This window comes from Thunnus maccoyii, chromosome 19, assembly GCF_910596095.1.
Source record: "Thunnus maccoyii chromosome 19, fThuMac1.1, whole genome shotgun sequence".
Lineage (NCBI taxonomy): Eukaryota > Metazoa > Chordata > Actinopteri > Scombriformes > Scombridae > Thunnus > Thunnus maccoyii.
The window spans coordinates 21339709-21355264 of NC_056551.1; the positions used below are offsets into that span (position 1 = coordinate 21339709).

Genomic DNA, 15556 nt, shown 5'->3' on the forward strand with positions numbered 1-15556 from the left:
ACACATGAAATCACACATTTTGACAATAAGGAAGAAACTGTGCTGATGAATAACAATAGGCTGAATTTGAATAAAAACAAACAGTTTAACAGTTTCAGTGCAAAGAAAGATCATCATGATATTTTCTCAACACACAGCCTAAAGGCTTACAGTAAGTGTGACTAGATGTGGTGAGAAGAAAAGAGGAGGAGGAGGAAGGGGAAAAGTTGAAGTTGAAGGAGCCAGAAGTTAACTGGTGTGAAGAAGAGGAGGAGGAGGAGGGAGGGGGGAGGGAGGGTCTGCTGTCACTTCTGTGGACAAATGCCTTGCTTGACAAATGTCTGGCCAAGGACAGCAGCAGAAACATGAGAATACTGTTCTTTGACAGGAAAGGAGGGAGGGACGTGGGAAGAGACAAGCAGACATCTCCACACAGCAGCTTCCTACACTGACATACCTCTTACCTGTGTTAGTAAATGAACCTCATAGAGAAAGGAAGCTCTAGGTGAGACTTATTAGCTCTTTTCAAGTCTATTTCAACTACTTTCTGCCATCAGCATACAGAGTAATGTGTGTTTTAAATGACTATAGAGAGAGTTTCCTTGGCTTGCCATTGTAATAAACATAGAATGTGTTTTATCTAATATTTTTTTTATCAGATGTTTAATGTTGAAATATTAGGCAGAGCAAAATGCCACCGTAAACACAGAGAAGTAATTGTCCGAGCTAAAAACAGTAATGACAACAACACTGCTGTAGAATGTAGTCTAAGTGCATAGCAAACTTCAACTAATGCTTTAAAGCTGGAGTGTGGTAGTGAGGCCCGGGCCTGGCCCCGCGGTTTTTGGTCAGCCGCAACAAGGCCTCCGATTGGTTGGACGTGAGGTAGGAATTCAGCTCTCCGAGGTCTAAACCCCACCTCCTTCTCCTTCTTCTCCTCCTCCTCCTCCTCCTCCTCCTTCTCCTCTCAGCCTCGAGCGCCGAGGAACGACGGCATTCCCTGTGCACGAGCCCGGCGTGCGCGCACACACACTCGCAGTCCCTTTTGCTTTCTCATATGAAAGGGGGTGTAGAGCAGGGAGTTACAAACATTTTGAAGGCACAGAGTAAGGAAGTGAGAGAAAGCAACAAAAGACAAAGAGAATACTCTCCTGCCCTCTGTTTGTGTGTGTGTGTGTGTGTGTGGGTGAGTTTTTTTTTTTTTTTGTGAGCCTGAGAAGGAGGGGTTGGGTGGTGGGGTGGTGAGGGGGGGGCTGAACCCTGAGTCAATACCCCTGCAGGAGTCCACAGGACCATACACTCACACCCTCACACACCACACACAGACACACACACACACACTCTCACACACACACGCATACTTGCTCAGTCTTCTGCAGCTACTGCAGGCTGAATGAGTGCGAGGCAGAGGGGGGGAACAGAGCAAGGAAGCAGCAGTGCGAGAGAGAGAGGGGAGGAGGAGGAGGAGGAATCTCTGGAGTTACTACTTGTTGCTTTTGGTTTTTCTGTGCGGATTGAGGATGATATTCTTTCTGTTTTCCCTGCTGCAGTGGGACCTTGTCTGAGGTGAGCGCTAGCATTCCTCACTCTTTTTTTTTTTTCCCTTCTCCTTTTCACCGGCCAATACTTCAGTGAGAGGAAAAGGTGGGGGGGGGGGGTAAGGGGGAAAGACCCAAGCTATGGTCTGAGTTACACATTGTGAGGTTTTTCTGTTGGGAATGCTCTCTTGGTGGAATGGCGGAGGGGGGTTGAAGGAGAGGAGGAGGTGTGGAGGGAAGCTTTTTCACGTGCCAGGGAAGCAACATTATCACACTTGATCTGTCAGAGAAAGACACAAAGTAGAGGTAGGAAGAAGCAAACTATCTTTTTTTTTTATGGACGTGGTGGAGGTTGTAGAAGAAATGTCAGACTCAAAGACACAAAGAGCTGTAACATGTGATTCTAAGTTGTGCTTCTACAAGCGGGACAGAAGAAGATGAGAAAGGAAAAGTCGGTCTAGCGCTCTCAGACTCTTATGATTAATGCCTCTCTTTCTTTGGTGGTTGTGTGTTGACAGGACCATGCAACATGAATGTGACACTTATTCATAACCTATTTGGTGTCTGTGTGTGTGTGTGTGTGGAGTATTCCCATTTCAACCCTACTGTAGCAAAAGCAGAAGCTAGTGTTTAAGTACTTAAACAGTATGTAGTCTTCATTTATCAGCTCCTGCATGATTACAGTGTCTTCTCTGACTCCTTTACCACAGATAGCTCACTTGAATGTGCAACCTCATCATCATTCCTCCACCAACATGTGTTTACATGCTGCAGTGTGTTACCCACACAGAAGTACTGAATGTCAACAATTTAGGAAGTTGCTCTCTTGGAGTTGGACGTCTATAACTGTAGTGACATTAGTTTATCTTAATTTTATGACCTTTTTGTATAAAGCGAGTTATCCGTTATAGGTCACTTGTGTTAAACTTGAGAAACACTTTAAAATATTACAGATTCCACGAAACAACTTTTTTGGTTTTTTTTTTAGATGTTGAGCTTTTGTGCAACAGTAGTGCAGTGTTGTGTGTCTGGGCGTGGGGCGGGCATTGTTGTCCTATTATTAGAGCAAGCCGGGTTGACCAGCAGCTGCGTGGGGAAGGAAGTAGGCTCAGAACAGCCGGAGAAGAGGGATTACTGGGAACACTGAGCGGGAATTATGCACCGACTTCTGGAATGGCATTCCTAAGGTGGCCGACTCAGTGGCGAGGAAGACAAGTGAACCAGAACAGCAGACAAGGATCAGTGTGAATCATTAGAGGAGAAAGACGTAGGAGAGGCTGGAGGTCAACAGTGATCTGGACTAATACATTCTGTTGTACGGATAGATAAGATAATTGATGATTTATGGACAAGGATTTGTTTAAGGAGTTTTTTATTATCAATGAATGATGTTTCGGTTATTTTTTTAAACAACTAATGAATATTTCAACGACGATATGTGAGAAAATAGTGAAAAATAATGTTTGTTTTGTTTGACAGACAGCCCAAAACTCAAAGATGTTCAGTTTACTATTGAAAAACAGCAAATCTTCTCATTTGAGAAGCTGAAATCAGTGAATTTTTTGCACTTTTGCTCGATAAAAGACTGATCTGGTGATGTAGCGATTATCAAAACACTGGTATCAGCTAATCAGCTTTATGTTTCAACACTATATTTTTCACACCTCACTAGAAATTGCAATATTTTACCACAGGCCACAGTGTGAGTACAATGAATAGCAACGTCAATAAAGGTTGATAACAAAAAATACAACTTAATATAATCTGTCATTGAGTCAGCTCATTCACTCTTTGTTACATCTTTATCTTCGGTGGCTCAGGCGGTGTAGCTGACCTAAGTGTTCTCAGGCAGTGAAAATGGAAGCGGTTCCTTATAGATAGTGATTGCTTGGTGATCAACTGCTGTGATAAAACTGTAGCCACACTGGCTAAAGAGATAATGGCATCCCGGTATTACTCGCATATCTCTGTTATCTCTACCTGTCCTTCCCCTGTAACTCTCTGGTGTGTATTCCAGTGATATCCTCTTGTTCAATGCTATTAGATAAACACAGTAACAAGAGCTTTTATTTTGTCTTACGTGGACTGTTTTTGCATTTCATTTTTTCAACAGTTTACTTTTATACGTGACCCCTGGTAAGATTTTTAACATCGATCTGTATTTTATCTGTCTGTCACTCCCTTCATCCCTGCAGTTATGTAGCACAGTGTTGAATGCGGGCTGTGATGTGCTTAATGAAGAGTGACCTTTTTGGTGAAAGACAGCCAACAGAGCCATTGTGAAACTGTCTCCTAAAAAAAAAAAAAAACCAGAACGTCACTACTGAGGAAAGATTAACATCGCTTGTCTTGAATGTACTTGTTTTGATGTTTTGCAACGATTGTGAAATCAAAAAAAAAAAGTGTTGGTAGAGACTATTGTTGATTCGAAGTCGACACAAGAAGGTGATCAATAGAAAAGCATACTGGACTTTCAACATGAAGAAACTGACAAGTGCACTTAGTTGTCATACGACAGGCTCGTCTGTATTGTAACATCAAATCGTCGTGGCTCACGTACAAACACTTTCCTGTAGCTCACAGAGTTTTTGCAGAACAGGACCTGCCCTCGTTTACTCAACTCTCTTTTCAGCTTTCTTTCACCCCTCCCTCCACTCCTCTCTGAAGAACAGCTATGTAATTTGTTCGAGTCATAAATCACAGACAACTGAAGGGATTTTGATATATGTTTCACAGTAATATACAAGGGGTGGTTTCTCTGTGTATGTGGATTCTGGCCATGAATGTGTGAGATAATGTTTAGTTCATGTCTGTTTCTTTCAAGAGTGCATGTGTGGGCTTGTGGGTGCAGCCGTAACCTCTGTGTCAACACTAGTACTTATTGTTCGTTAAGATTAGGGCTGCAACTAACGATTATTTTTCATTATTGATTAATTTGTTGGTTAGTTTCTCAATTCATTGTTCAGTTGTTTGGTCCATAAAATGTCAGAAAATAGTGAAAGATGTTGATCATTGTTTCCCAGAGCCCAAGGTGACATCATCAAAAGCCCAAATATATTCAGTTTACTGTCATAGAAGACGAAAGAAACCAGACAATATTCACATTTTTAAAGATGGAATCAGAATTTCTTAAGAAATGACTCATTATTATTCATTATCATTATTCATCTTTGTTGTGGCAACAGAGTGCTGGGAATCTGAATTTAGGGCCACACAAATCTAGGCTTTGTGTAGCTAAATTCCTTTTTTTGCCCCTTCCTAACCAACTAATTACCCCTACTGCTCACGGCTATACACTCACATACAGAGATGTACAATTAAGATTAAGGTCTTACTTATAAATCTTGCTGTGAATAAATTGAATTACTATGTATAGTATGTAAATTCTTTATTACATTTATTTTGATTTTAAAGGGGATGTATATGCATGTTTTCAGGTGTGTATTTATAATCTGGGGCTCCACTGGATCATCTTTACATGATTTGCGGTTCAAAAGACTCCTGATTTATCTTTTATTGGCTCTTTATGCAGCCCCTCAGTTCAGCCTCTGTCTGAAACAAGCTGTTTAAGCTCCTGTCTCTTTAAGGCTCCCCTCCTGATGAGCCTAACCTGGTTGGTTAGCTTCCCCAAGAGACTAGCGGCAGTTCTGGAGGATATGTAAACTTCTCAAATACATCTGTACATGTTTGAGACAACTTGAACAGCCAATGGAGCAATAACCTTAGTACCAAAGACTATGGAGCAGCCATTTGTGGGCGTGTGCAAACAATCTGACATCATCACGAGGAGGAAGTAGAGGTAACACCGCAAACAAAGTGTTCAGAGCAGGCTGAAGCCCTGGTTTTTGACTTACAAGGAGCATTTTTACATACGTTCACCTCAAGTTATAAGTCTGTGAACAAGTTTAACATAGACATCCAACATCATAGCACTACAAAAATAACAGAAAATCACAAAAAGCAATGACATATCCCCTTTAAAAAGTTAGCAAGTTAAAAAAGTAAAGACTAATGAACACATCTTCATCCGTCAAAACATCTTGAAAACAAATGACTTGATTAGTGTGAAATTTGCTCTGCACATTTGGCCCGGTGCAATCAATTAGTCAGACACTCAGTTTTTACATGTCTGCTGACCTTGCACGCCTCTCATAATGAGATAATAACATAATAATATGTTGATGAATTGTCTCTTGTGATGAATCCAGCTGGAGTCCATATGTAGTCGTTCATAAACGAAATGATGCGGCCTCTTTTAGCAGATGTGGCCCTAAACAATGAATTTAACCCTGACTGAGCTTTTTGACATGCACGCCCTCCATTGAGGCTGCCAGTTAAACGGATGTATGGGCTCACTGTGTGTCTGGTTGTATTCATGTAGGCTTAGAATTTGACAAGGCACATTGCAGTGTCAGCATGTATGCTGTGTGCCACCATGATGCATACAGATGGAGTTACAGTACAGTTTAGGTGCTTCGATATTCTCAATATATTTATGGTGGTATTGAAGACTTAATGGGGAAGTCCGTAAAAATCGGTATCTGCAAAAGGAGCAAACTGTCTACTGTCTGTCTGCAAAACTGAGACTTTTTGGAGTTTGTCTGTTGACATTTAACAATCTGGTCCTGCTTCATAGGATCTTTGTTTGACATACCCCGTCCAAATTAATTTTGTTTGAATGTAGACCTTCCAGCTGTGAACCAGTGAGCGTTCTCATATCCCAGCACAATCACCGCAGCCACTTTCATTAATGTCCCAGGAGTTGTTCCATTATTCACCGTCTATGCAGCAGCTCTTACAATGACGTCATCACTACAGTCTGGCTCTCTCTCTCTGCTGGTTAGCTTAAACAGAGTCTCAATTCAATCTCACAAATTAAATCTGTCCTGAGCAACAGTAAAGAAATTATACAAATTCTGTTTTCGGCGGAGGTCCGTCGTCAAGGTTTGTAGAGAAAGAGTATAGAAATGGAAAGTTGACATAATGAATGGATGGGACATGAAGGTACATTTAAAATGTAAAATAATGCCACCAGAGTAATGATACGGTATGGTAATGTGGGGAATTTAAATAAAATGATGTGTGAAGAAGTACTAAGGCAATGACTCATAACCACTGTGTGGTTTGTACAGTCAGACAGAGGTACAACAGTAGCTATTGCTATGCCAAAGTTGTTGGAAAGACAATTCTGAGATGTAAATGTCTCACAAGAAGTTAATGTTCTGTGAGATTATGTACATTTATTTGCATATTTGATATCAGTGTAGTTGTGTTGCGTATATGTAAAAAGGGGGTGACATTTCCTGTATGTATAGTCTTATTTGATAAAGCCTTGTTGTGTTGATTCACATGAAGCTGGACCACCCATCGAGTTTTCAATGAGCCAAGAGATAAGAAAGCAAACATTTCAGGTCTCTCGCCTGTGAGTTTTCACAAGTGGTTCAGTGTCTAATTTACTTGTTTTGTATGCACTTTTTTTTTTTTTTTTTTGGTATGCGACATATGATGATTATACCGCATGTCTCTTGAGTTTATAGGATAAGGATTATATCAGGTGTTAGTGTGTGTGTATTTGTGTTATCCTTCACACGTCATCTTGTTTTTTTTACTGCAAAGCTATGAACATGTCAGTACAGAGTGTCACAAGGGCAGCAAGTGTGTTAGGGAGTAAGACATTACTTTATAACATATGACAGTAATGTAATCACTTTTTTCAGTAACAAGTAGTAGAAAGGATTACAATTTGAAGTTCAGTAATTAGATTACAGTTATAATCCCAGTAATGCTCCGTCGCTTAATACACTTGGAGGGGGGGGCTTGCTCGCTGACTTATCGGGATTAAGGGAGGTTTGATATCAGTATGGTCTCTGGAGGAGGAGAAAGTTGTCTTTTTTCACATGTTGTGTTTTCTCAGCTGGCTTTATAATGTTACCCACGGGTACACTTACGCTCAGGAGTCACTTGACGCTAGTTTAGTTCAGAACCGGAGGGCGTGTGACTCGTGCAGCGAGAGGTCGAGACTCCTGTAGCGCCGTGTGAAGTGACTGAGGCTACACTGACGCTAGCTTTTGGATGGTCGGTAAATCCTTCTAAATCCTGCCTGCTTGTTAAACCACAAACGTCTCATTTTCTAATTTCTACATGTGTTAAATACAAAAGATGCAACATGTGGATGTGGAGGGTTTTTTTGATTATGAGTTTTTTAAAGGCAAATTTTGACAGAGCTGATGGCTGAATAGTGAAAGTAAAGTAACAAGTAATATCAGTAATTGATTAGGACTGATAACTTCAAATACTCTACAATGGCAAACTATTGAATCTTTACTGTTGGTTTTGTTGCTGTTTTATATTATATTATATTTATATTTCTCCATCCTCTTTCCAAATCTGCCTTGACAATGATGTACAGATGAACAGGCTTTCATCACAGAGGGCCACACAGACTGGTAAATAATAAAATCTGTGGAGACAAAAGCCCATCACTGAACCAGGCCTCTGGCTGTCAAAACAAAATGAAACCGGAGCGCAGGAAAAAAAAAAAAAGCACACGTCTTTCTACTGTACTCCCTGAGAATATGCAGGGTTTTTGGAGACATAGCTTACAGATGTGCTGTAAGGTGCTGAGCCCTGAAAAATCCAACATGGATAATGTATTTTTTTGAAAGAAAAAAAGCTTTTCAACTACAGCATTATAGTTCTGCTGCTGTTAAAGCTGTACCTTTGACTGCTCTCTAACTTATGAGGCACCGCAGATGAAAAGCTCCTTGAACTTGAGATGATAGTCTCGCTAACTCGTCTCGTGTCACGGATCTTTCAAAGATGCCACAGAACGACTATCAGACTCGTGCGACGAGGAGGGTGACGCTGAAAGGATCCGAGGGCGTAGCGTTTTCAGAGAGCAACGACGCGTTAAATCAGTGAAAGCAAACAAAAAGTGTTGCGCTCCGATGTATGCTCTACATAAACATTTGGGAGACAGTTGGAGACAAACTTAACAGAAAACTCCCTCGTGATCTTCTGCCCCTTTTTTTTTTTTTTATCACATGAACTCACATTCACACATAAAAAAAAAAAAGCAAAACGGCCACCTGTTCATCGACATTTAAGACTTTTAACTACATAATTCACACGCCAAATCTTTTTTTTCATAGGCATAGGGTTACGAAGATTTCATTGTTTCTATGGTAACCAGCAAAGGGATCAGTAGATGTTCCACAGAGTCGCTATTCAAACCGAACAAAAAAACACACTCTTCCTCCTGAGAGAGACTGATTAATATACCAAATGACACATAACAGATTAAATTTCATAAGTTTATTTCCTGTAAATAGAAGTAAATTATCTTATTTCCTTGACAACAAGGGGGATTTTTTTTTTTTTTTTTTATGCATGAGAGAGGGCGTCCCGATAGCAACTGCAAGATATGTTCGTGACACTTTTCGAACACACCTTTCATGACGGATTACTGCACTCACCGTCCGAGGGGAGAGAGCTCTTTGTTTATCAGTTCTCTTTCTCAGTTTATCTTACAGTCTTCTCTCAGTTTATCATATACACACAGGCACCGTGGGAGTGAGAGGAATCACGTCGATGATGTAAGTAGGTGGCCTGACGTGCTGAGACAAAACAGAAAACAGGAAACGGGGGGGGGGGAAGAACTCCACTCCCAAAGGTTCCCCTCTCCCTCCGACGTACATCACTTCCTGTCACATAACTCTCCCCCCACCTCCCTCCTCGACCTCCAGTGCATACATACTCACACACAAACTTCCCACAGCTATTTTAATGACTGATCATACAGCAATTTGTGTTCAAGTTTGTCAGCAAATATGCTGTTGTAACATATAGTTAAAGAGGAGATTAGCTGAGGTTATAATAGCCCCATTCTAGTTGCTTGTCAGTGTTTTTGTACAACCAACTTGTGAAGACTGCACTGTCCTAGATAGTTGTACTCCTCCTGTGTCCTGCCCTCGATCTCTCTGAATAGCTACACACATACAGGCACATGCACACCCACACCAAAGCACTATCTTTTGTCATCGAGGCTGTACCACTTTGAGAAAAAGGTGCAGTCCCTGAATGGAGTGAATGAATGCATTAAAATACAGAATCTCTGTGTATTCCTGCCTCTGGCTTCACTACCAGGACACAGACATTCACACGTTCACACAAACACACCCGTAATGGGTCTGAGCATGTGTCGGGTGGGTGGGGAGAGGTTGTGTGATTAATGTTTATACCTTGGGATGTGGACGTTCAGTTCAGGCCACGTTCAGTTACAAATAGAGTTCATTTTAAGTTGTGATGTTTCTCTTTGCTTCATGCATGTCTTTGTCCGTCTGTCAATGTGTGCAGACATGTTAGCAGATTTCCACGGGGGCTAAGTAAGCTACCTACAGCGTGCTAACTGCGATCAGAACGATTGTTGCCAACTCTGTCTCCTCATAAAAGAGAATTGGAAAAGTCTTGTTCAGCTTGATCAGTTGTTAAAGCTTTAATGTTTTCTCAAAACTTGCAATAAGCACCTGTTTGTCTTTCCAGTTGACTTGCGCCTCTTAGAAGCCTGCTGTTTAAACTGTTTATCTGACAGATATAAAGGAGTCGTGCTGTTTTCTGAACTAGTCTTTCAGAATGATGCAAAGCACGCGCCTAAAAATAGAGCGAGACCAACTTTTATGGTGCAAGGAATTAATTATCCTTCTTGACAGCCAAGAGTGACTACTAAGTATTCACTTCCTGCTTCTAATTCACAGTAAATCCTTCCTGTAGTTCAGGGGATGTCATAAGCGTTCTTGCCAAAACCATTTTGTTTGCTTTATTGGTAGATGAATCTAGTGCATACTACTGATTTAGACCTTCTCTATACACTAAGTCAGATGGCACATATTGTAAAATATTATTGAAATATAAGCAAAAACATCTTCTTGGAAGTGTTTTATTTCGAAGCAGCTGCAGGCTCGCATTTAAGATTTTGCTTAACATTCCAAGGAGGGAAGTCACTTAAAAAAAAAAAGCATGCCAAATTGGATTCAGTTTTTTTTTATCCGTTTGAGCAGTAAAAACAGGAATAGCATTACAAAATATTGAAAAGAAAACATCGGGGAGCTTTTAACGAAAAAAAAGCATTGCGAACTCGTATTCTGCAGGAACCACAAAACAGCCAAAAACCGAACATACTGTTAGTTTTTAATTAGCGTCTTTCTGGTACACTCTGACCCTGCAGGTCAGCCCAGAAAAATTCTCGCTGTGAATTTAAATTGAGCAGAGATCAAAAGGATATGCATGTAAGGCTGTGGGGTACAATATTTTTTTTTTTTTAACACAACTGGATAATTCTTATGGTTGCTCCATCCTGGTCTGTGCTGTAGGGGTATGGAGTTGTTGTAAACAAACGCAAAGAAATATATATTAAAACGGGGAGTGAAGTTAACACCTTCGTTTCTGGGGGCTCACAAACCTTGCAGGAGGAGATACGGGTTTGCAGACATGTGAGTTGAGGCAGCTGATGGGTGAGATGATGCAGATATGTATCATCAATATGACAGACTTAGATATTCATAGAAATAATCATCCTGTAGTTCTTATGATTAAAAAGTTAGATGAAAAGCAGAATTTAATTACATATATTTATGACTGAGTTGTAAACAGTGTGTATAATCCATTCATTCATTTATTAAGTCATTGTCATAATATGGCACAACATGTCTATCTGTTTGACTTTGTTTGAAAGGATCACCTCTGTACGAGCCCGTTTTTGTTCATGCATAGTAACCTTCGCAGTGCACTGACTTACCGTAGCCACTACAATCAGAGAGATGGAAGCCGGTGCTCGTGCGCCAGGCCGTGCACACGCAGGTGAGAGCTAAATTAACAGTCAACACATCACACATATAAAAGGCCGGCGGTTGACGGATGGACGTTTTTTTTATAGTAGCGTTAACTGCCAGCTCCGCTATCGCCTGTATCGCTGCCAAAACCTCAGGAACCCCCTCCTTAGTCTGACTCTGCGGACCACTTAAATTTCACATGGCCATTTTAACAAATTATGCCTATTGTTCATATCCACAATGGAGCCTCTGTGGCTGAACGGGACGTGGCGACCCTTATGTGGGCTGTGACTGAATTCCATGAATTCCAACATAAAGAACACGGAGTATTACAGAATAAAACAGGCAACAAGATCAGATATTATCTTTACTTAAATGAGATGTGTAGGTATTTAAAGATAATCCGCTCTAATACCGCTAATCCACTTAATGCCACCTCAAGATATCAGCACAGACATGCACTGTATATATAAGCACATGTTGTTGTTTTTTTTTTTGTTAGAGTAGAGTTATGTGCAGTCTTTAAATGTGAACGAGCAGGGGGGAAAAGAAAAGAAAGTGAAGACAAAAAAACGGTGATTCTTCCTTACATGTACAAAAGAGAAGGGAACGTTATAAAGGGCAGCAATAAAAGGCTGAGGAATGAACTAAGAGGAGGATAATTGAAGCACTACAGTCCCACTTCTGTAATGACATGTTTCGTTACCTATAAAACCAGCTTCCTGGCTCTCGCCGTCCTCTAATTTTTTTTTTTTTTTTTTTTTTTTTTTGAGTGTATCTTTACAGCCTGTCCTGTGAGACTATTACAGATGTCTCACATGAAAGACTTCGGCTTTATTACGGGGACAATATTTCAACACTTTGAATAAACTCATAATTTATTTACAGCTGAGCAAAATTCCAGAAAACAAGGAGAAAAATCAATAAAACTGCTTTTAGGTAAGCAGAGCTCGTAGTGACACCAGGTTCATCTGTACAGCATGTTCAAAATACAGCGCGGATTACGTTACTTCAAGAGAACAGATGTGAGTTTTGTTTTATTTCTATTCCAGAGAATTATAACAACAGATTGTTCACATGGTTTTGGCATATTGGTAAGTTTCTAATCTGCCTCAACAAAACAATACAACGCTGATTTATGCCTTTTTATTCTTTCATTCCTCTCCCATAGTGACCCGGGATTTAAAAGGGGGGAGCCGCCATGTAGATTAAATAAGAATAAACTAAGCAAAAGAACTAAGAGGAGATGGACAGTGAAAACCTGTGAAGGGGCTTACACTGTATTACGTGAGTGTCTGTGCAGAGGCTCCAACCCTCCAGAGGGATCAATGAAGCTTCAATCTGTCTGTCTTAGGTGAGGATGAGTATGCAGATCTGAGTTTGGGTGTATTTTTTTTACAAAGTGTCCAGCAGCCTTTGTGTGTGTGTGTGTGTTGTTTTGCCGGTCCCTGTGTTGTGTTCGCGAGCCATGTGGTTATTTGTTTGATCCATAGAGGATTGATTGGAACAGATTTCCCTGTGTAAGCATTCGCTTAAATGTCAACAACAGAATGTGGGCTATTCACACTGTAATCCTGACATTGTCTCTTTGATGTGTGGATCGTATGGCCTCATTGTGTGTGTGTGTGTGCGTGTGTGTGAACCGTGTCGTCGAGAGCGTGAGAGGGACAGTAGTAAAAGTAACAGGTAGAATCGGTGTTGAAATAAACAACTTTAATAATCAAGTTATTTATCAAGCAGAAATAACAAACATTTTCAGGGCTCAGCTGCTCAAACAGAAGGATTCGGTGCTTTTCTCTGTTTTAATATGATTGCAAATTGAATGTAAGAGGATTTTCACAATTGTCTTACACAAAAAAAAAAACTTTTATCCAAATAATTGTTAGCTGCAGCCCTTGTTAGAATGTTTTAAACAGTCTGAGATTGATTTTCACATTGTTGCATCTATCTCTACACGTCACTATAATAATGTGTTAAATTTATTTTGTAAAATAAAGTATAATTAGACCGAAACTGGAATCGAACTGAACGACGAGACAGATTTTGAGAGTGTGAGTCATGTAAAGGCCGTCTTCTGCTCGTTGCATCGACACAAGCGTTTGTCCAAATGTCGGAGGCAGGTGTTGTCTCTATTGTTCGGCGCCGTGTTATATACGTAATGTGAGCCGGTAAGATCAGCTCATAGGATTGCCTCTGTGGTGTGAGCTTCACTATTGTGTTTTGCGGCTCTACGGGGCCCCATAAGATATGAAGCCCACCAGTGGAGGAGGGAGATAAGAAAATAGGTGCACAGCCGCCGGAGAGACCTCTGGCTAAGCTTGAATCCACACAGCCGGGCTGCCAAATAAAGCAGCTATGAGGTAGCAGTTGGAGGTAGAGGTGTTAAAAATTTAGGATATTTTCAAGTATAACTTTTTCATTATTAGTCCATATTCTCATGCTGTTATTTTTCTTCTCTGCATTCTTAACAGAACAGTTTTAATAGCTGTTCTGTTTGATTATTGTTGTTGTTCATCTGCTACTTACATGATGCAATGTTGGCTGTGCAGCGAGAAGATCTGCTGGACACTTAGCTCTCATCTTTTTGTGTTTCATTACAATTTTTTTTTTTTTTTTTGGATTACATTTATTTATCGGGACAGTGTACAATTTTTAACATTAAAAATGCACTGCACCAGAGTTAGCTCAAAGCTAATTTACATCCGCAGTCCCCCACAATCAAAACAGCACAACAACAAACAGTACAAACCAAAAAACAATACAGAACACACCAGACAAAATACAAAGCAACACACAGCAGCACATCACATAAACCCACAATGTCAATTAGTGTAAACTTGTCTTGTGTAATTTAAACCTGTCAAATTAAAAGCAAGACTACCTGCGCTAATGAGAAGACCAGAGATGAAGTTTGATGAGATGAAGACTCATACTCCTGTTTTTATGGAAAAAACCATATCAGACACACATTATTGTTCCAGGCAGAGTATCTTTGTACGTCTTAATACATGTCTGCAGAGGAGCTTTAAAAAGCTTTATTTTGATAGAGAAAAAAGGAGAGAGTGAGTAAGAGAGAAAGATAGATGGATAAGAGTGAGTTATGCTTATGTATTTACAGGTCAACTGCAGAAATGGATGACTGCATGGATGTTAGCAGTTAGGATTGTGGACATTTTTAACATGAGCATTTCAAAGTTAATGCTTATATTAATCATGCTTGGTAGGTTGTTTCCATATTACATTTACAGAACATTATCTCATCTACATTGACATAGCTTTTTAAGTATGTACAGTGTCAATTTCCACAAGTGCAGGGAAGGGTGGCAGGAGTAGATCTCATTGTGATTCAAATGTAATTAACATACTTTAAGTTCATTTCAGAGTTATCAAACATACAGCTTAGTGGCTCTTCCTGCGTCACTATAACCACTAATTCTCCAAAATCACTTGTTTTTCTATGATAATACGAAGCTGTTTACTATTATACTTAGCCGGCCACAAGCAGCGGACATGTGGAGCGTGTGTGTGTGTGTGTGTGCGCGTGTACAGAATCGGTATTTAAATCCCAACTAGCTTGTGACCGAGCATGATGGCGCATGAACGTGTTTGACTTTCCGCGGTTGTCTCAAGTGGTCGCTTCATTAGCGAGATCTCTCTCATCTCTTCCTCCGCTCCCTCGCTCCTTATTTGTGCTCTTTATTCCTTTAATCATGACAAAAAAAAAAAAGAGTTCATCCCCTCTCCTCCTCCTCCTCCTCCTCGTCCTCCATCTCGCCTATCTGTCTCCGGCGAACAGTGTCACACAGACTCCTCTGTTCTCTTTCTATCTCTAGTCTTGTATAATGAGTTCTGCTTGGGACGGGACATTCTGCAATTTGGCCTTTACTCCGGGGCTTAGAGGGAGTAGGAGGCTTGAATGAGAGGAGGAAGAAAAGGCAGCATGGATAGATGGCACCAGTCTATCACTATAGCAGCAGGAGTACTAGTCAGCATGGTCAGACTTTGAAGAATTTATTTTGTGTCTGTAAACTTTAACGATCTGTCATCTGTCAATGACAATGTTCTCAAAGTTCTACGGCGTACGTTGAAGTTTTACAAATCAGATTTGACTTTGATCACATAATTCAGTTGGTGGATGATTCTAGAGGGACAAAAATGGATATTGCACAAGGAAGTGAGGCATCTTGGCGTCCGTAATTCCCCTGTCTCTGC

General features: G+C 40.5%; 1 protein-coding gene across 11 annotated transcripts in view; it reads left to right on the forward strand.

Annotated features, from left to right (window-relative positions):
• Positions 1-15556, forward strand: part of LOC121885269 (disabled homolog 2-interacting protein-like) — a 149135-nt gene that overhangs the window by 25611 nt on the left and 107968 nt on the right. Inside the window, exon 1 of one of the 11 annotated variants that reach the window (XM_042394564.1) lies at positions 12678-12698. The exons of the other annotated variants lie outside the window; for them this stretch is intronic. The gene's annotated coding sequence lies outside the window, so the exon portion shown is untranslated. Of the gene's footprint in view, positions 1-12677; positions 12699-15556 lie in introns of those variants that run through there. 11 annotated transcript variants of the gene reach the window in all.